The sequence below is a fragment of the Crocuta crocuta genome, unplaced genomic scaffold (assembly GCF_008692635.1).
Source record: "Crocuta crocuta isolate KB4526 unplaced genomic scaffold, BGI_CrCroc_1.0 scaffold443, whole genome shotgun sequence".
Classification (NCBI taxonomy): Eukaryota; Metazoa; Chordata; class Mammalia; order Carnivora; family Hyaenidae; genus Crocuta; species Crocuta crocuta.
Window position 1 is genome coordinate 1,620,458 of NW_027529446.1, and position 21,008 is coordinate 1,641,465.

Sequence of the window (21,008 nt, forward strand, 5' to 3'; positions counted from 1 at the left end):
GGGTGCCGCAAAGCTTGCCCGGCTCAGGGAAGAGCTGGGCAGTGTGATATTGATCGTAGTAAAAGTAGGAGTGGATGACAACGGGGGAGAGTCCCCAAACAGTCCCTTTTCCGTTGTCCCCCATAATGCTTGCACGTCTCGGGCCATGCAGCAAAGGCGAGGCTGGGTTCTTTCATGCTCTGGTATGTGCCCCAAATCCATGATGCCGGCCACGCCCCGGCCACGTCCGTGCCGCTCTGAGCGTGCTCAGAGGCGCTCCGGCCCCTGTGCACCCTCAGCTGCAAAGCCCTTCCGCTGAGCCCCTGGAGCTTTCGGGTCTCAGGGAGAAGCGGAGGGATTTCCCCGCACTTGTCCAAGGGCATGACGCAGCCACCCCATCCTGAAGGTGCAGAACACACTGCACGCCTGGACATGGGTTCACATCCCAGCTCTGCCCTGAACTGGGTCTTAGCTTCCTCCGCTGGAAAATAAGAGGGTGGTTCTGAGAGCTGAGAATGGACCCCGGTGTGTCATCTGGTGCGTCTAAGATCAGGACGATCCACGTTGACGGCCTCTACCTACAGTCATTGGGACTCTGAATACAAACCTCTATCTGCGGATTTTGGCTTGCACGACAGCGGGCCAGCTGACACAGACAGGCTGTCCTGTGAGGGCGGCCAGGAAAGCTGGACAGAACACAGACGCATCTGCTTGAAGGCACTGGGTTATTAGGGCAGTGAAGAATCTACAGCCAGACTCTGGGGTGGGGGTGGGGCAGAAGCCCAGGAGCAGAAGGTCAGCTGAGAGGCTGGGTGATACTTCTATCAGCCTCGCCAGGCTGGTGATACAGAGGCTGAGATCCACGGCTTCCACAGGGAGGGAGCTGGGTGAACTCCCCCCTTGGCTCAAAACTGGGAGAACAAGGTGTTGCAGTCTGAGCATAAGACGTGATGGTTTAGGAACAACACGGGCAGACATTGTGCATGTTTTTCTTGGACATTTGAATGAATGGCATTTTCTAACTAGACTGTATTTCACATGGGACTTAATTTTGCCATCACTTTTACTGTATGTGACACTGTCTTGGAGAACTTTCCCCCAAATAATCATGCAAAATTATGTGGTCCCAGCATTTATTACACACACAAAAGGATACAAGTAAACAGGAAGCAGACGGGCCCTTAAGGTGACTGCAGCTGAGGGCTGAATAAATTCAGTCCGGTGATACTGGACTGAGGTGACCCCAGATTGCTAGCAGCCTAAATGCCGGGCATGAGTAAACATAAATCCTCTCTGGTGGAAAACAACATCATCTTAGAATTCAAACTATTTCCGTAAACAAGTCTGGAACACAATGTCTAGCACACAACGAGAAATAACCAGGCACACAAGGAGGTAAGACCACATGAACAAAACCCAGCAGGAATAACGGGCAATACAGACTCGCAGGGGTTCCTGACACCGTAGCTGAGAGACACTTTGAAATAACGGTGTTGGGGGCACCTGAATGGCTCAGTCGGGTGACTTCAGCTCAGGTTATGATCTCACGATTCATTAGCTCAAGCCCTACATCAGGCTCTGGAATGGTGGTGCAGAGCCGGCTTGGGATTCTCTCTCTTTCCTTTTTTCTCTGCCTCTTCCCCACTTGTGTGTGAGCTCTCTTCCCCACCGCTCACTTGTGTGTGAGCTCTCTGTCTCTCTCTCAAAATAAATAAATAAACTTAAAAAAATAACTGTGTTAATTACATTTGTGAGACTGGAATTTCGGAAGCACTGGAAACTATAGAAAAGGAATCAGTAAACATGCAGGAAATGACAACCTCTGAAATGTAATGACTCGAAGGAAGGAATAGTATCATTAAAGACAACTAAGGAGGTAGTGGGTGAGCCAGAGGGTAGTTCAGGGGGAATGTGCAGGACGAAGCACAGAGACACAGAGGGGAAGGAAAGGTGGAAGAGAAGGTGAAAGATGGAGAGGGTATGGTGCAGCCTAACACATGCGACTGGGGCTCTAAAAGGAGACAGGACGGCGCACAAGCAATCTCTGAAGTGGTAATGACAATCTCCCCCGACTGAGGACTGAAAAAAATCTTACTTTCAGCCACAGATTCAAGAAGCCCTAGAACCTCAGGCTGGATAAACATCTTAGACGCTGACAGAGAAGTTGCCGATATGCCCATGAAAAGGTGCTCCCTGATTAGTCATCACAGAAATATGAGTGAAATCCAGAGAGCAGCTTCCTGAGCCCTGACTAGAGGGGTGAAAACAAAAAAAAGGCAGGTGACTGTAATTATTAGCGAGGGCATGGAGATGCCCCAGGTTTCACACATTTCTGATGCAAGTATAAAGCGGTCCAACCACTCTGGAAAATGGCTCAGCGGTTTCTGAAAAGGCCAAATGCACACCTACCCTCTGACCCAGCAATTCCGCTCCTAGGGACTGACCCGAGATAAACGACCATAGGCTTCTGCAAAAGGACTTGTACAAGATGTTCACACGTGTTTATTTACAACAGCAAAACCTGGAAACAGCCCAAATGCCCACCGATGGGAGAGCAAACAGACTGTGTTAATCTGTGCCGTGTGTTGTGACGACACAATGACAAAAAACAGCCTGCAGAGGAGACAAGCCACACGTGTGGGTCACGTAAAAAATTTGTCGAGCAAAAGAGGTCAGACATTGGAAATGTTCTGTGTCTTGAGGGAGGTGTTAGTGCACATGGGTGTGTTTGTTAAAATTCATCAAGTTGTGGGGGCGCCTGGGTGGCTTAGTCGGTTAAGCGTCCGCCTTTCGCTTAGGTCATGATCTCGCGGTTCGTGGGTTCGAGCCCCGCGTCGGGCTCTGTGCTGACAGCCAGCTCGGAGCCTGGAGCCTGTTTCAGTCTGTGACTCCCTCTCTCTCTGACCGTCCCCTGCTCACGCTGTCTCTCTCTCTCTCCTAGAAATAAATAAAAAAAAAAATTCATCAAGTTGTATATTTACAGTCTGTTCATTTTACTGAGTGTGAATCATACCTTAATAAAACTGGCTAATTGGTTTGGTTAATTAAAAAGCAAACAAGGCAGTATAGTACTGGCAAAAAAAAAAAAACAACCCAACAACAAACAAACAAACAAACAAACAAAAAACAGGCACATAGAGCAATGGAATAGAATAGAGAACCTAAAATTGGACCCACGAATGTATGGACAACTAACCTTTGACAAAGCAGGAAAGAATATCCAATGGGAAAAAGACAGCCCCTTTAACAGTTGGTGCTGGGAGAACTGGACAGCAACATGCAGAAGAATGAAGCTAGATCATTTTCTCACACCTTACACAAAAATAAGCTCAAAATGGATGAAGGACCTGAATGTGACACAGGAAACCATCAAAACCCTAGAGGAGAAAGCAGGGAACAACCTCTTTGACTTCAACCGCAGCAATTTCTTACTTGATGCATCCCCAAAGGCAAAGGAATCAAGAGCAAAAATGAACTACTGGGACCTCATCAAGATAAAAAGCTTCTGCACGGCAAAGGACACAATCCATAAAACTAATAGGCAACCGACGGAATGGGAAAAGATAGTTGCAAATAACACATCAGATAGAGGGCAAGTATCCAAAATCTATAAGGAACTCACCAAACTCCACACCCAAGAAACAAATGATCCACTGAAGAAATGGGCAGAAGACATGAGCAGACTCTTCTCCAAAGAGGACATCCAGATGGCTAACAGACACATGAAACGATGCTCAGCGTCCCTCCTCATCAGGGAAATACAAATCAAAACCACAGTGAGGGGGCGCCTGGGTGGCTTAGTCGGTTAAGTGTCCGTCTTCGACTCAGGTCATGATCTCACAGTTCGTGGGTTCAAGCCCCCCGTTGGGCTCTGTGCTGACAGCTGGCTCAGAGCCTGGAACCTGTTTCAGATTCTGTGTCTCCCTCTCTCTCTGACCCTCCCCTGCTCACGCTGTGTCTCTCTCTCAAAAAAAAAAAACCACAGTGAGATACCACCTCATGCCGGTCAGAGTGGCTAAAATGAGCAAATCAGAGAACTCTAGATGCTGGCGAGGATGTGGAGAAATGGGCACCCTCCTACACCGTTGGTGGGAATGTAAACTGGTGCAGCTCCTCTGGAAAACAGTGTGGAGATTCCTCAAAAAATTAACAGTAGAACTCCCCTAGGACCCAGCAATAGCACTGCTAGGAATTACCCAAGGGACACAGGAGTGCTGATGCATGGGGCACATGGACCCCAATGTTCATAGCAGCACTCTCAACAGTAGCCAAAACATGGAAAAAGCCTAAGTGTCCATCAACGGACGAATGGATCAAGAAGATGTGGTTTATCTATACGATGGAATACTGCATGGCAATGAGAAAGAATGAAATCTGGCCATGTGTAGCAACATGGATGGAACTCGAGCGTGTTATGCTGAGTGAAATAAGTCAGGCAGAGAAGGACAGATACCATATATTTTCACCCATATGTGGAACAGGAGAAACTTAACAGAGGACCATGGGGGAGGGGAAGGGAAAAATAGTTATGGAGAGGGAGGGAGGCAAACCATAAGAGACTCTATATTACTGAGAACAAACTCAGGGTTGATGGGGGTGGGGAGAGGGAAGGGGGGCAGATGGGCATGGAGGAGGGCACCTGGTGGGATGAGCACTGGGTGTTGTATGGGAACCAATTTGACAATAAACTATATTTTTTAAAAAAGATGCATATTTTTTAAAAAAGATGCACATATATATATGTGTGTATATATCCACCTTAATTACATAAAACAAGCTGAGAGTTGCTGCAGGAAAGGTGGGTGGGGGATGGGCACTGGGGGGATGGGCAGTGAGGAGGGCACCTGTTGGGAGGAGCACTGGGTGTCGTATATAAGGGATGAATCACTGGGTTCTACTGCTGAAACCAATACTACACTGTATGTTAACTAACTCAAATTTAAATAAATTAAAAAATTGGAACAGCAACTTCGCGCTCTGTAGGCCACGCCCACGGGAAGCGCTACGCCCACGGGAAGTGCAGTCTGACACGCTCGCCCGTGAACCCAGACACCCCAGGGTCACGGGCGTGTTCCTCACCTCCAACGGTTTGCACTTTCCCGGCTTCTCCTGCAGCTGAGAAGCCGAGCGCTTTCCCTCCGTTCTGACCTCTCTCTGCGGGCAAGTCACAGAGGCCTGCTCACAGGCAGAGGTTTGTTCAGTCGCCGTGCTAAGGACTCGCAGAAACGGCAATAGAGAGTGCCGACAGCCCCCGCCACTCGCGAGGACCCTGATGTCCGGCGCCACGAAGGAATGATTGGGCCCACTGCTCCCACATGAGGAAACTGAGGCTCAAAGAAGTTCGTATGTTACTAACGTGCCCGAGGCCACTGCTGGTGGTCGGCCCAGGGATTGAACGTTATTCCAAAACCAGGCTCGTGGGAAGACAGGACCCGGGGCAGCCTGGCTGCGGCCTGCCACACTGCCCTGTGGCCCTGCGTGCCTGGCCCCTGGCACCCAGAGGCACTGCGGCCAGGTCTGGCACGGGCTTCGTACCCCCAGGGGCCCGTGTGCTCGCAGAGCACTCAGGGAGCTGGTCCTCCAGTGCTTCTGGGTCTGAGGGTTCAAACACCCACAGTGGCCCCCGGAGCCTCAGGCCCACTTCTTCCTTTGGGGAAGGACTGGCCGCTGCCTGTGCTCTCAGTGGGTGCTACAGACGTGGGAGCCCGTGCAGCCGCCAGGGTCCCAGAGGACCTTGAGTGACATTTAATGATGAAACGTCTTAGCTTTGTGCTTCCCGCCTAGCGGTTTCCCGGCGAATCCGGGACACGGAGTCCTGGGAATGTTTGCCCAAGGACGAGAGCAGACTTCCCTGCCAGCTTCCGACAGGGCTGCCCACGTGCGCTGTGCATGCCCTGGAAGACGGGGCCACCTCCGCACCCCGTGGAGGACCCTTGAGAGGGCTTCTCAGGTCATATTTCTGTCTCCTCGGCCCTACTGACGTGGGCCGGGTGAGCTGCGGCTTCCGTCTCGGTGAGTCAGACGGAGTAACGGGGGCTAAGGCGGCAGGTCAGGCCCAGACACAGCAGGCTTGGAGATGTCACCGAGTCCCTCCGTCTGGCCAGGGTGCTTGGCGTGACTGCGTCTGCACCGCCCACGGGGCATGCAGGGCAAACAGGTACCCACGGCCTGGTCTCGGTGCGGTCGTGTGCGTGGCCAAGGTACAAACCAGGGCCCTGGGGCCACCCCCCCCCCCGCCGCGGGGATCCCGGGGGTTCCCGGGCCGCTCCTGTCACCCCCGCACACGCCCAGGGCTGGCGGCTCCCCGGGGGTGCTGACGAAGCCCCTGCGCTCAGCCTGGGGCGCCAGCTCCACCCTCCTGGTGTTTTCCAGCTGTACAGGAAGCACCGACAGCCAGACAGAAATGCCCGCGCTCCCGTGAATTCCACACATAGCTCTCATAGCTGGGGAGGTGCCGCTCCCGCCTGCTCGCTGCGCCTGAGCCTGATGGGGCGGCCGGGCCATCCCCTTACCAGAAGGGGGAGAACGGGATGCCAGGGGAGGCTTCTGAGGCTTGGCAGGCTGGGATGCATAGAAGGAAAGGAATGTGAAAAATGCGCCTGGCGGGGCGCGGGCCAGGAGACAAGGGCCTTCGAGGAGTGGCTCGGGTTGCGGTGGCCTGAGGGTGGTGTAGCCTCGAGCTGCTGCAGGGGACCGACCACCGCGCCCGCAGCCCCCACCCGGCTGAAAAGGAGATCAGAGATGAGGTCTGGGCTGCGGGGGCGGTGGTGTTTCTGCGCCCAGTGGGGTCCGGCTTCTGGGCGCTGCTTTCAGGTGGACACACCGGCCGGTGGGGGGGCGGTTAGCCAGGGGTCAGCGTGGGCGATTCCTGGCACTGCAAGTTCACGGACAGCCCTGGGGACAGGCGAGGGAGTCGCAGCCCCTCGGGGAGAACTGCCTGCATCGCTTCTGCAAGGCGCCCGTTCACCAGGCCCAGGTTTCCCGAGGCGGGCGCTGGGCTAACTCCCGCACGGGGAAACAAGGCCACGGCTGATGCCACCGGGAGACCAGGAAAGCGGGGTCCTCCCGCTAACCCCCCGCTCAGCCATCCTGTGTCTCCCACGCGGACATGTCTTTCTGAAGCAGCAGGGCCGCCAGGCCTGGGAGACGGTGCGCAGCACGCCCCCCCTCACACGGCGAGTGCTCCTCAAGATGGACCTCCTCAGAGCAGGGGCTGCGTGGCGGCTGGAGAGATGGAACAGGTGTGGGGGGCATCCCTCTGCGATGACCCTCAGTGACCACGCATAGATAGTCCTCTGGCCTCGAGTGTGGGTGGGACCTGAGCATATGACACAATCTTGCTCCAGACAAAGGTCCTGCCATGTGATGGGAGTGGCTTTAAGAAAGGGAGACTGGGGACGCCTGGGTGGCTTAGTCGGTTAAGCATCCGACTTTCGCTTGGGTCATGATCTCACGGTTCGTGGGTTCGAGCCCTGCGTCGGGCTCAGTGCTGACTGCCAGCTCAGAGCCTGGAGCCTGTTTCAGTCTGTGACTCCCTCTCTCTGACCCTCCCCTGCTCACGCTGTCTCTCTCTCTCCTAGAAATAAATAAAACATTTAAAAAAAGAAAAAAGAAAAGAAAGGGAGACTGCCCTTGGTGGGCCTGATTAAATCAGGGAGCCCTTAAAAGGCAGGAGAGGGGCTTCCCGGCAGCTCAGTCTGTTAAGCACCCAACTTTGATTCTGGTCATGATCTCATGGTTCCTAAGTTCGAGCCCTGAGCCGGGTTCTGTGCTGACGGCCAGCAAGGGCAGGGGACCCAGTACTGCAGGTACAAGGAGCTGAATTCTGGAACAATCTGAACGGGCACAGAGGGCCCCAAACTCCAGATGAGACATTTCGACGGCAGCCCGGGGAGACCCCGAGCGGAGAAGCCAGCCATGCCACACCCGACTTCTGGCCCCCAGACCTATGAGACACTAGGCTCGCAACACGGGCCGGGCGAGGCCGCGGCGGGCTCTGCGGACTGTCCGCTGCCTTCTTCCCAGCACCTCCGAGCCGACGCGGGGCCCACAGCCCAGGGTGATGCCAGCTGGCACGCACCACCCACTGCTCCGCGTGCTGCATGGTGACGTCTACCCTTTTCCTCTTGACACCCAGGAGCGCAGAGGCGTTCCTGGCAGCGCCCGTCAGTGGTGAGACAAAACCATCCCCACGGCCGCGGTAAATGGGGTGTGAGTGCATTTCATCTTGACGGCAAGGCCCCGACGTCCAGCTCGGAGAGCCCGGCTGCTCCTCCCCAGTCTGCTCCCCGGCCTGCAGGCTTGTGAGCCCCCGGAAGGTGGCTGGGAAGTGTATGTGTGGGGGTGGCCTGGGGGCTGCAGAGACTCCTCATCTTCGGGGAGAACACAAAGAGCCTTCAGTCCTGCTTTAAAACTTCTGGAACCAGCCGCTTTACAGCCCACCGAGGTTCTGATTCTTTCCTCCCAGGGCCCGACAGTGTGCCCCCCACTCCTGCCGACCATTAGATGGGAAGAAAAACCCCCAAACCCTCAAAACACTAATCTGCAGCCAGACTGTACCGGGTGGGGGGGAGCAAGAACAATCTTGGGGGGTGGGACGCAGGCCTGCCTCCCCCTCCTTTCTGCACGCCCGCCTGCGTGAGGCCTCCGCCCTGCGCACCTCCGCGGGGAGCCTTTGCACTGCAGCCCCTAGAACAGGGCTCTCACCCAGGAGTGACTGTGCCCCCAGGGGACACATGGCGGTGTCTGGGAACATCCGAGGTCCTCACGACTGGGGGAGTCCTGGCATGGATGGGTGGGGGCCAGGGATGCTGCCCCACCCCCACAGCGCCCGGAAAGTCCCCACAGAGAAGGACCAGCCCAGAATGTCAGCAGCGCGGGGGAGGGGGGCACAGAGGGAGAGACCCCCTCTAGACTCCACAGAAACGTGCACACAGCATGGACAGCGCACTCTGGGCATCAGGGTGAGAACGTCAGAGGGAGGGGCAAGTGCCTCTCCGAGCACGGGGTTCCCCTCCTGCTCCCCCCGCCTGCGGCTTCTCCGGGGTCACGGTCACCCGGGCCTGGTGTGGGGCGGGCCAGCCACGTGAGGGCCTCCACTGAGCCTTTGTGTACCCGTGACCTTTGGGGCGGCGGGGGGGCAGGAGAACTCTAGCTGGGATTTTGCCAGGTAGATGTTTGTTAGGAGAGGCCGAGCACCCGCTGGAAAACAGCGCCTCGTGACTCCCTGTCAGCCTGGTCCTTTTGTGCAGGGGCTAAATTGGTCCCCCAGCAGCTATATTTAGAAAGCGCTGGACACTGGGGAATGAATGAGGTGCCCACAAGCGAGTGGAAAACAGCACCGCAGGGCAGGCGGGTGCTGCCTCGGGCTGGGAGCGCACCCGCCTGTGGGCGCAAGCGGTGACCAAGAGTGACGACGTGGCTGATGCAGGAGCAGAAGAGAAGGCTCCTCTGTCACCCGGAGGTCACCAGAGGATGACGGCAGTCATGTGAGAGCGTTCGAACTGGGAACGCCCGGCCAGGATGCCGAGCACCGAAGTGGTGACGTCACTGTGGCCCCGTGACGGTGCAGCGTGGAAGGCAAGGGCGGGGGCGGGGGGGGGTGACTGGGCCTTCCCGCCTGGGCTCAGGCAGGTCCTTCTCTTCCTGGGCCCAAGCAAACTCCTGCATCCCCTACAAAGCCCTGGGATGGGTCACCCCCCCACCAGCCCCCGCCCGAGAAGCCCCTGGTCGGCCCGGTGCACAGCCAGTCTGCACCGAAACTTCTCCTCGGGACACCCGCGTCTCCTGGGACACTCCTCAGGCCCTTTACGCATTTCCTCTGTCCTCTGTCACAAAACGCAAATTGCCACCAATGTGGCAGCTTAAAACCACACACGTGTATTCTCTGACAGTTCTGGAGTCAGGATTCTAACTCAGGTCTCACTGGGGCTGACGCCTGGGCGTGGGCAGGGCTGTTCCCCCCGGGGCCCCAGGGAGCCCCGTCTCCCCTCTTGTCCGGCTTCCTGAGGTGCCGCATCCCTGGCCCGCTGCCCCTCCTCCACCCTCACCACCAGCAGTGCGGGGTCCGCCCGTCTCTCTGCCTCCAACCCTCTGTCTCCCTCTCATTAGGACCTTGTGAGGATGCTGGGCCCCCAGGCCCCCAGGGTCACTCCTGCCTCGGGGCCCCGGGTGTGCTCTGTCCTGTGGGGTCCCCTCTGCAATGGAAGGTATCACATTCACAGGGACCAGGATGGGACCCCGGGCACCTCAACGGCTCTCCGTGCTGCCGAAGGGGAACAGCTTGTCCCGGGTGAGCCCCAGGAGGACGAGCCTCAGAGCCGGGCCGTCGGGGGTCCTGTGTGTGGGGGTTTGGTGTCTCCTACGGAACCTTCCAGAGGGGGACAACCACGGCAGCCTCGGGCCCCAGCGACCAGCAGGGAGGGACCTCAGCGCCTGGGTGCCCACGGGTGCTGGGTGCCAGCCCTGGGTTTGTGGGAAACCTCTTCTGGGAGTGAGCTAATCCCCAAGTGCCCCGAGATGAGGTTTCGATGACCCGCGCGGAATTTCTAACAAGGAGATGGAGTGTCTGGTTCTGCTCACGCTGACATCCCTTTTCTCAACCGTCCAAATTCCATTACGCCTTTGCTTGATCCTGCAGAAAGGCAGCCAAGCCCCCGGCCCGGGGGGTGCGAGTGTCCTGCCCCTCTCCGACTCGGTGCCCCGGCCCTCGGGGCCTCCGCAGGACGTCAGAGAGGCGGCCTGCGGGAAGTGAGGCACACGCACGGCCCGGCCTCCCGGGACCCGGATAGGACTTCAGCAGGGCAGCCCGTGTGTCCTCTGGTGGAGCCTCTGGCCGTCTGTCCCCGCGACCGGCTCCTCCTTCCGCCCCGCGTCCCAGCTCCTCCTTCCATCCCCGCGTCCCAGCTCCTCCTTCCATCCCCGCGCGTCCCGGCTCCTACTTCCGTCCCCGCGCGTCCCAGCTCCTCCTTCTGTCCGCGTCCCAGCTCCTCCTTCTGTCCGCGTCCCAGCTCCTCCTTCTGTCCGCGTCCCAGCTCCTCCTTCTGTCCGCGTCCCAGCTCCTCCTTCTGTCCGCGTCCCAGCTCCTCCTTCTGTCCGCGTCCCAGCTCCTCCTTCTGTCCGCGTCCCAGCTCCTCCTTCTGTCCGCGTCCCAGCTCCTCCTTCTGTCCGCGTCCCAGCTCCTCCTTCTGTCCGCGTCCCAGCTCCTCCTTCTGTCCGCGTCCCAGCTCCTCCTTCTGTCCGCGTCCCAGCTCCTCCTTCTGTCCGCGTCCCAGCTCCTCCTTCTGTCCGCGTCCCAGCTCCTCCTTCTGTCCGCGTCCCAGCTCCTCCTTCTGTCCGCGTCCCAGCTCCTCCTTCTGTCCGCGTCCCAGCTCCTCCTTCTGTCCGCGTCCCAGCTCCTCCTTCTGTCCGCGTCCCAGCTCCTCCTTCTGTCCGCGTCCCAGCTCCTCCTTCTGTCCGCGTCCCAGCTCCTCCTTCTGTCCGCGTCCCAGCTCCTCCTTCTGTCCGCGTCCCAGCTCCTCCTTCTGTCCGCGTCCCAGCTCCTCCTTCTGTCCGCGTCCCAGCTCCTCCTTCTGTCCGCGTCCCAGCTCCTCCTTCTGTCCGCGTCCCAGCTCCTCCTTCTGTCCGCGTCCCAGCTCCTCCTTCTGTCCGCGTCCCAGCTCCTCCTTCTGTCCGCGTCCCAGCTCCTCCTTCTGTCCGCGTCCCAGCTCCTCCTTCTGTCCCGCGTCCCAGCTCCTCCTTCCGTCCCCACGCGTCCCAGCTCCTCCTTCCGTCCCGCGTCCCACCTCCTCCTTCCGGCCCACCTCCTCCTTCCGTCCCGCGTCTCAGCTCCTCCTTCCGTCCCCACGCGTCCCAGCTCCTCCTTCCGTCCCCACGCGTCCCAGCTCCTCCTTCCGTCCCGCGTCCCAGCTCCTCCTTCCATCCCCGCGTCCCAGCTCCTCCTTCCGGCCCACCTCCTCCTTCCGTCCCGCGTCCCAGCTCCTCCTTCCGGCCCACCTCCTCCTTCCTTCCCGCGTTCCAGCTCCTCCTTCCGTCCCAGCTCCTCCTTCCGTCCCCGCGTCCCGGCTCCTCCTTGCTGGCGCGGCAAGTGCGGCTGGTAGGCCGCAAGCACCAGTGTACAGCCCACGGCTGCCGGGACACGAGCTGCCGACACCCCGAGGGGGCTCGGAGGCAGGGTCTCCCTGCGTCAAGCACCCTGAGCAGAGGACCCAGTTAGGTGTGCCCAGATTCCTGACCCACTGACCCTGTGGGACAATAAATGGGTGGAGTCTGGGGCAGTCTGTCCTGTCTCTGTCCCCTGGACACACACACGAGAGGCCGGATCAGAAGGAATACGAAGACCTGACGGACGCTAGCACCGCGACACCCCTGCCACCCCCTCCCCCGACCTCGGCACTCGGGGCTCCTTCTCCTCTCGTCCCCACCACACAGCGAGGTCAGAGAAACTGCACCATTCATTCACCACTGAAGTACACGATTGTCAGTGTTCACAGTGCGTACATCTGGCAAAATGTATACATCACATGATGCTTGTCATTTCAACCATTTAGAAAACTTTTTATTTTGTTATTTTTTAGTTTACTTATTTAAAAAAATTTTTAAATTTTTTTAATGTTTTATTTATTTCGAGGAGAGAGAGAGAGACAGAGTGAGCAGGGGAGGGTCAGAGACAGAGGGAGTCACAGACTCTGAAACAGGCTCCAGGCTCTGAGCTGGCAGTCAGCACAGAGCCCGACGCGGGGCTCGAACCCACGAACCGCGAGATCATGACCGAAGTGAAAGTTGGATGCTTAACCGACTAAGCCACCCAGGCACCCCTAAAAATTTTTTTTAATGTTTTATTTATTTCTGAGAGAGAGACAGCGTGAGCAGGGGAGGGTCAGAGAGAGATACACACAGAAACTGAAGCAGCTCCAGGCTCTGAGCTGCCAGCACTGAGCCTGATGCGGGGATTGAACCCACGAACCGTGAGATCAAGACCTGAGCCAAAGTCGGACGCTTAACTGACTGAGCCACCCAGGCGCCCATTAAGTTTACTTACTTACATAGACAGAGAGAGAAAGAGAAAGCAAGTGGGGGTGGGTGGGCAGAGAGAGAGAGAGAGAGAGAGAGAGAGAATCCTAGGTAGGCTCCACTGTCAGCACAGAGCCTGATGCGGGCTCAAACTCACAAACCATGAGATCATGACCTGAGCCAAAGTCAAGAGTCAGACGCCTAACTGGCTGAGCCACCCTGGCGCCCCTTAATCATTTTTCAAAATTAATAATGCCCAGTGTGTGCCTTGAACTCACAACCCGGAGATCATGAATCGCATGCTCTACGACCAAGCCACCCAGGCGTCCCTCGTTTTAACCATTTTAAGTATGCCGTTCAGTGGTATCTTCACAGTATTGTGCAACCACCACACTCTATCTAGTTCCAGAATATTTCATCACCCTCAAAAGAAATTCCATCCCCTTTATCATTCGCCCCTCTCCTTCCCCCAACCCTCTTTCTCACAAACCCCCTTCCTCTGTGGATGAGCCTGTTCTGGACATTTCACACACGTGGACTCACACCTCGCGTGGCCTCCCGTGTCTGGCTCTCTCCCTGAGCATCGTGTGTTCAGGGTCCGTCCACGGTGTGGCGGGTGGGGGCTCCTTGCTCCTGCTCGTGGTGGAGGGACCACACCCAATGTGCAGATTGACCATGTTTCGTTCACCCATTAATGGGTTGATCAACATCAGGGTTGTCTGCACCTGTGGCTGCCGTGGACACGTGTGTGCCAGCATCTGCCGGAGTGTCTGGCCGCCCCTCAGCTTTCCTTCTCAGCAGCTCCCCAGCGGCCGGCCTGTCCTGCCCTCCCAGGGAACATGGCGATCGACGGCCCCGGGGCTCCAAGGGGCCATCCAGCCACACAGGTGGTCCCCGTCTGGGAGACCAGGGGGTGGTTCATTTTCCACATCAGCTTGGCTGGGCCACAGGGTGCCCAGGGGGGTGTGGTCAAGCATTATTCTGGATGCTTCTGGAAGGCTGTTTCTGGATGACACTGACACTGAAACCAGTGGACTTTGTTAAGAGAAAGATCTCGGATCCACGGGCTGACTCTACACCTTGAAGAACAGGAATGAGAAGTGGCAAGAGACCCCGGGGCCGGCGGAGGAAGGAAATGACAGACGCAGAGCGGAGACTGCGTAATGGAGACTAGAGAAGCCACAGGAGAGTCAAGGAAATCAGAAGCTGGTTCTCTGAAGAGCTGGATGGAGCTGGCAACGGTCCGCTGAGCAGACCCGGAGCCTCGGAGAGAAGGCGCGGGCCATGGGAACGCGAGCGGCCGAGGGTCCGGGTGGCGGGGGCAGCGGGGGCCCCGACGACCGCGAACGGCAGCCCCGGCGGCGGCCGAGCTGGTGGACGGGCTCCCTGGACGCGCCCGCCCCGCGCGGCCGCTCACACCTGCTGCAGCGCCGGAATCCGCCTTGTTAGATGCACGACCGCGTTTACTCTGTGCAACGTTCTTGGGAAGTTGGAGGATGTTATTTCCGTGGCGGAGATGAAAGGAATCCGCCAAATGTGACAGAGCCGGTTAGGGGCGGCCCTGGGGTGTGCACTCGGGTTTCCTGGCCCCGAGCCCGGAGCCCTGTCCACGGCGACCGAGCCCCAGTGTGTCACGTGCGCATGAAGTACTGTGGTTTGCTTGTTCCTTTTGCTAAAAAACAACAGATTCCAAACTCATGAAGTAAGAATGAACGTGCTATACCTTTTCCAGTTTTTCCAAAGAGCGACACTTCGCCCCGTCTGCAGGGGGAGAGCCAGAGGGGGCAGACCTGGTGCAGCAGTTTTTCACTTGACCACCTCCAGCTTTTCTCGGGGAAGGATGGTGCTGTCGCCAAAAACGTGGCGTGCGAACAGGAACCGGCCACAACCTCTGGAGGACCCGGGGGATTCTGAAGAGTCTGCTTACTCTTCCCAGCTGATCCGGTCGCGCGAGAGAACCGTGTTTCTCTGGAGTCAAGCGTCCGTCTGGAACTTGCACACTCCTCATTTCGGAACACGATGGTCCGATCCGTCGGACACGCCAGTATCAGAAAAACAAAACATTCAGGAACCGAGCCCTGAGATGTAAGCTCAGTGTTTTTCCACGTCTGGTTTTCTACTTTGCTGGAAGCCACGTGCCGGGACGAAAAAGGGAGAGGTGGAAAGTGCAGACTCCGGGCAAAGCAATTAACCTCGGGTGGAGGAGGTGACAGGTATACGGGCACAGGAAGGCCAGGGATCTGAGGCTGGCCGCTGAGGGCCAGGGGGTCAACAGGAAGGGGAGGAAGTCCCGAGACCACACCGGGGTGGGCCTGGCTGCTTTGAAGCTGTTATTTTCCAGGGGACGGGAGCCCTGCTCCAGGCGCAAGCCTGGACATGGCCGAATCTCTCTGATCCTGGGTGCACACAGCGCGACAGTCGCTGGGGGCCACCGTGTCCATCTGGTGGGATGACCCCGAGGCTGAGTGCCAGCTCCCCGCCCCCCGTGCTGCACCAGCTACCCTGAGGGTGCCTGTGCCGTCCAGCTGCAGCACCGTGGCCTCCTATGTGCGACCAAGGAAGCTCTGGGCTCTGGAGGCCGGGGGAGGCGTGCAGCGGCCGGGGGGCCCCCCCATACTCTGAAAAGCCGGCAGCTAGACTCAAGTTTGGAGTGGNCGAGGCCCCTGGGCTGGCACGGGCCACGCTGTGTCCCTCTGGCTCCCAAGCGCTCCCGGCTCTCGAGAGCCGGTCCCTCTTCCTCCGCAAACATTATTAGCTCTTTCCACAAACCAACAGGGTTTTTTCCCACTCACACAAAGGGTCGTGCCACTGCGGCCCCTCCCGGGCCACAAGGGCCTGTGTCACTGCCCTGCGCCCCGGGGTGGGCATCGCGGGGCTGAGGAGGCGGCTGGCCACGGTGTGGCTCGGGAGGCCCGGCCCAGGCTCCGGGAGGCTCCCGCGTCTCAGATGCAGGGAGGAGGCAGCTGGGTGGTTCTCTCTAAAGTAGGTCTCTCCCAGGGCACTGGGGCGCCAGCAGGGGCCGTTCTCTGGGGGCATCCTGAGCACCACCCCGGCCCCAGCCAGTCCATGCCAGGAGCACCGCTGGAGAGGGAACAACCAAAAATGTCCCCAGACATCACCAATGTCCCCTGGGGGTCAGAATCTCTCCCCCCTGCCCCCGGTGAGACCCCCTGGGGTAGGAGGCTCCACTGTCCCCCAGGAGAACCCCCACACGGTTCTGTCAGTGTCTGACTCCTGAGGCCCTGGGACGCTGCACACACAGAAACACACACACTGAGTGGAAACACACACACTGAGTGGAGGGAGAGCGGGGGTGACTCACAGACGCTGGGGCCACCCTGGTTTGTACTGTCTGACCCCTGGGGATTCACTCTGGTGTGCGGTGTGGGCAAGACTGGGCTCGATGTTTTCCCCTAAATAACTGATGCACAGTCTCTCCCCTTTGGCACAGACACGGGAGCTCGGTCACCTTCTGGGGCGTTCTGGGCACTGTGAGGGCCGAGCAACATCCCTGGCCCCGTCCCCTTGATGTCCCCAGATGTCCCCAGATATGGCCTGTACCCCTCGGGACAGAGCCAGCGCTGGTGACACCCCAGCCTTAAGGGAGGGCTGGATGAGAGCCAGTAGGGAACATGGCACCGAGTGCGGAGACAGAGCAGGGTAGGGGGCGGGAGGCTGCTCATGAGGTCTCCTCCCTGAGGGGCCCCCCTCCCTGCAGCCTCCTCCCTATGGGCTCCTCCCTGAGGGGGCTCCCCTCCCTGAGGGCCCCCCTCCCTGCAGCCCCCTCCCTACAGCCCGGGCAATTCTGTCTGAGCATCCCGTGCTGAGGGCCACCGGCTGGGATGCAGTCAGGGCTCACTGTCGGCAGATTCCTCGTTCTCAAATTTGCCTGCTCACTAACGTTTATGTGTAACCCCANTTAACCGACTAAGCCACCCAGGCGCCCCAACCCCAATCAATTCTTGAGGGTGGCGTTTCTCAGCCACCCTCAGACATGTGCAGGGCAGTGAAAAATCTGTCGCTGACCCAGTGCCCCACGTTCCCAGCTGCGGTGGGACGAGGCGCTCGGCCTGGCTGTAATCGGAGGGTCCCTCTTTTTTTTTAATTTTTAAAATGTTTTTATTTATTTGTGAGAGAGAGAAAGAGACAGTGCGAGCAGGGGAGGGGCAGAGAGAGAGGGAGACACAGAATCTGAAGCAGCCCCAGGCTCTGAGCTGTCAGCACAGAGCCCGACGCGGGGCTTGAACCCACAAACTGTGAGATCATGACCTGAGCCAAAGTCGGATGCTTAGCCGACTGAGCCCCCCAGACTCCCCGGAGGGTCCCTCTCAACAGCGAGGGCCACGGTGCTCTCCCTTTGCACTTTCGATGGCTGTGTGAGTCCGTGCAGGTGCTCCCGGCCACGACGCACCTCCTGAGAAAGTACCCGTGTTAGATCAGCCTCGTTCCGCAGCTCCTGTGCTGCTGGCGGCGAGCACTGCGTTAACGAGTCAACTGTATGTCGAAGTATTTTTAAACAGAAGCACATGGGGGCACCTGGGGGGCCCAGTCGGTTAAGCGTCCGAGTTCGGCTCAGGTCAAATCTCACAGTTCATGGGTTCGAGCCCCATGTCAGGCTCTGTGCTGACAGCTCAGGGCCTGGAGCTGCTTCAGATTCTGTGTCTCCCTCTCTCTCTGCCCCTCCCCCACTCACACTCTGTCTCTCTGTGTCTCTCAAAAATAAATAAATAAACAGAAGCACGTGTGACACCTGATCGGCTGTTGGAGATGTGACCAGAGGCCCCAGGAACCTGACCCACCGTGTTCCCAGGAGCCGTGCTGCCACCCACCAATTCAGCGTCCACAGTGACCTCAGGAACAGAGCTGCCACCGGCAACATGAATCCACCGTAAGTACGCACATAAATATAGAAACATAAATATATATATTTAGATGCCTAGGTTGTTTCTGTTTTTTTTCCTTTTTAAAAATAAATTTACCATGAAAATCTATTCACGTGAAATGAATATCCATTCACGCGAAGGCTACGTATGCCTCTTTTTCCTCCAAAGAGAAATTCCTGAGTGTAAATCCTGAGTTCAAAGGTATAGGGGACTTAATCCAGCCACCCCTTCAAAAAGGCTGCAGAGAGTGTGAGGGGTGAGCGGGGCACTCGTGCAATTAGCCACCACCCCTCAGCATGGCCAGTGAGCTACGGGTCTCAGATTCGGTCGCATTGTGCCATCCACCACCCTCTTGTTCAAGTATAACACGCTCACACACACACACACAGAGGGGCATACAGATCACTCATTACAGCTCCGAGCACTTAAATGTGGCACCGTGTCACCAATACTGCATCAAGACACACAACATTTGCAGGGCCTCCCCCCAGAGTGTGTCCCTATCCTCTTTTCCATTATTAGTACAATTTTCATTATTATTAGTCTGACTTTCGCTCTTGAAAACAGAAAAGAGGACAGATTCTGATTTCAGGATGAGATGCTTAAGTGAGAAGGAAGAACTGCCTAGAAGATTCTGGAAGGTTCTAGAAGATGGCCAGCCAGCATCTGCTCGGAGGCTTTGAAAGGTCTGTCTGGCCAGGGGGACAGTGAGGGGGGCTTTGAGTAAGTTCTAGCCATGGCCCCAGGCATTTGTCTGGACACCTGCCAGCTCGCTCTGTGAACCTTGATGCCTTGCCTGAAACATGGGGGCCCCTGGCATCACTCTGGGGTCTCCGTGGGGATGAAAAGAACAAGTGCAGTGCCCAGGGCACTTACCCACAACAACGCGATAAGAATAATGTGACACAGATAGTGTATGACAGCCACATGGAGGCAAATCCAAATTACCTCCAGTAGGAGTGGTGGCTCCTCGGTCCCTCCCCAGACCTCCTCCTCTCACGTGCACGTCAGAGCCTCCACGGGGGAAGCTTATTGTCCCTTCAGTCTCCTCCACTCCCAAGCAAGGAGTGAGGACTGCTTCTGCAGAGCGAGCAGGGCCCCTGACGGTGCTGGGGACACCCGCTGCCTGTGGCTCACCTGTTCGAGGGAAGGGAGGAAAATTCCAGAAGGCTTGGCTAACTGACTCTGCTTTTTCATTAGCAAGGCCCTTCCTTCTTCATACATAGGAGTGGGTGGAGGCTTTCACATGCTGGGGTGCGTGTGCATGCATGTGTGCATGTGCATGAGTGTGCGTGGGGGGGTCACGGGGGGTCTCACTTGGGGCGATCCTGCCCTCAGGCACACCGGGCAGTATCTGGGAAGGGCTGTGTCTGTCACGCCCGGGGAGTCCTTGCACCGAGCAGGTGGGGCCCAGCCTGTGTTTGTGGTGCGGGGACAGTGGCCTAGCTCACTCTGCAGCCTTTGATGCGGTCAGGCACAGGGACCCCGGCCCCACTCTGCGGCTTCACCCTGGGTCCCCCCGCCCCACACTGGGCCTCTTCTGGAAGGACCACAACTAGACCGTCCACCCTTTTCCTTGGTAGGTCTCACAAATGCCGAGAAACCCGCCCAGCGCAGGAAGCTGTCCCGGGCAATGAAACAAACGGGGAGTGCTTCTTTCTGACCGTGACCAGCCCTTCTGGGGAGCCACTGGGCAATCCCCTCCCTGGGCGCCTCTCTCACAGGTTTCCTGTGCCATTTCTCAGAATGAAACTGGGCTGGCGGCTACCATTCGTGCCCTCTGCCCTCTCGGGGCCTTGCAATAAAATCTAGCAGATTCTGAGGGTTCCCATCAAAGCCTGACCGTGAGGCACCATAAAACCCCAGAGCAGCCGTCCCCTGTCCTCCGCCGGAAAGCAGGTCCCACACTGTCACTGCTGCCATGGCTCATTCCTTTTTTTTTCCTTTTTAAAACATGACTGATAAATAAACATCACTTATATTCAGTTGAAAGTTATCCTTACTTTCAGTATCTACAACAGGGTCCCCTCCCACCCCTGTGCAGGTGACATCAGGCTGAGTCAGTCCCTGGGTGCTGTCCCAGGGGCTGTGGGGGCTGAGCAGCATCCCTGGCCCCCACCCTTTATGTCAGGAGTACGGAGTCGTGAGGCCCACAGATGTCCCCAGACACGGCCCCGTGTGGCTCCCACCCCCTTTCCACTGAGAACCACGCTCAAGGGGATTACTGAGTTAATTCCCCACTGTCTTCATTTTAAGGAGGATTTTTTTTTTTTAATGTTAACGGCCACCTTACTTTTTAAAAATGTGTTTGCATTCACATAACGGGCACACAGCACCTGCAAGTTTAAGGTACAAAGTGTTGACTCGATACCCTTCCATCCTGCGACACCATCACCAAGGTGACCATCAGCAGATGCTACATTTCCACCTCCCCCCACCCTTCCCTGGCCCAGGAAGGACCAGAGGCGTTTCCGCGGGTGCAGAACAGAAACACGTCACAGGACAAGTCATGGGGCATCAGAGGTGGTGCTGGGGGAGGAGGGGGGGTGCGATGACCCCCCCCAAGGAGACCACGGGATGGGTCACAAAGTGGGGAGGGCAGTTCTGTGTTTATCTCAAGGGACGACAATGTCTGTTGGCTGTGATGGGTGGATACTGTCCCCCAGAGTCACGGTCTCCTGGACGCTCACACGTGGCCTCGTTTGGAGAAAGGGTCTTTGCAGATGTGAGACGTCAAGGACCCCGGGGTGAGGTCGTCCTGGATGGAGGGTGGGCCTCGAGGCTGACAGCTGATGTCTTCCTCAGAGAGGGGAGGGGGTAGGCTGTCACACACACGGGGGAGGCCACGGGACCACAGAGGCAGGCACGGGGGAACGCCTGGAGCCCCGAAAGGCTGGAGGAGGCAGGAGGGACCCTCAGAAGGGAGCAAGAATCTGTGAAAACGCTGATTTGGGACTTCTGGCCTTCAGAATGTGAGAGCACAAATTTCTGTCCTAAGCCACTGAGTTTGGGTCACTTGTTACAGCTGCCCCAGGAACAGAATACATCGGTCGTGGAAAAAAGAAAGCGAGAAGGGTCCCCCTCTCCCTGCTGGCCTGGCAGACTCAGGACACTTGGGGAAATGCGGAAAACGCC

At 57.5% G+C, this 21,008-nt stretch overlaps 1 protein-coding gene and 1 long non-coding RNA gene across 2 annotated transcripts in view; one reads left to right on the top strand and one right to left on the bottom strand.

Annotated features, from left to right (window-relative positions):
* The window catches only part of GNG7 (G protein subunit gamma 7), an 83,236-nt gene that overhangs the window by 13,683 nt on the left and 48,545 nt on the right, over positions 1-21,008 (bottom strand). The window lies entirely within an intron of this gene.
* Positions 17,728-19,818, top strand: LOC144228685 (uncharacterized). The gene is made up of 3 exons (XR_013334248.1): positions 17,728-17,878; positions 18,453-18,559; positions 19,457-19,818. It is a non-coding gene; the product is annotated as an uncharacterized LOC144228685 (long non-coding RNA).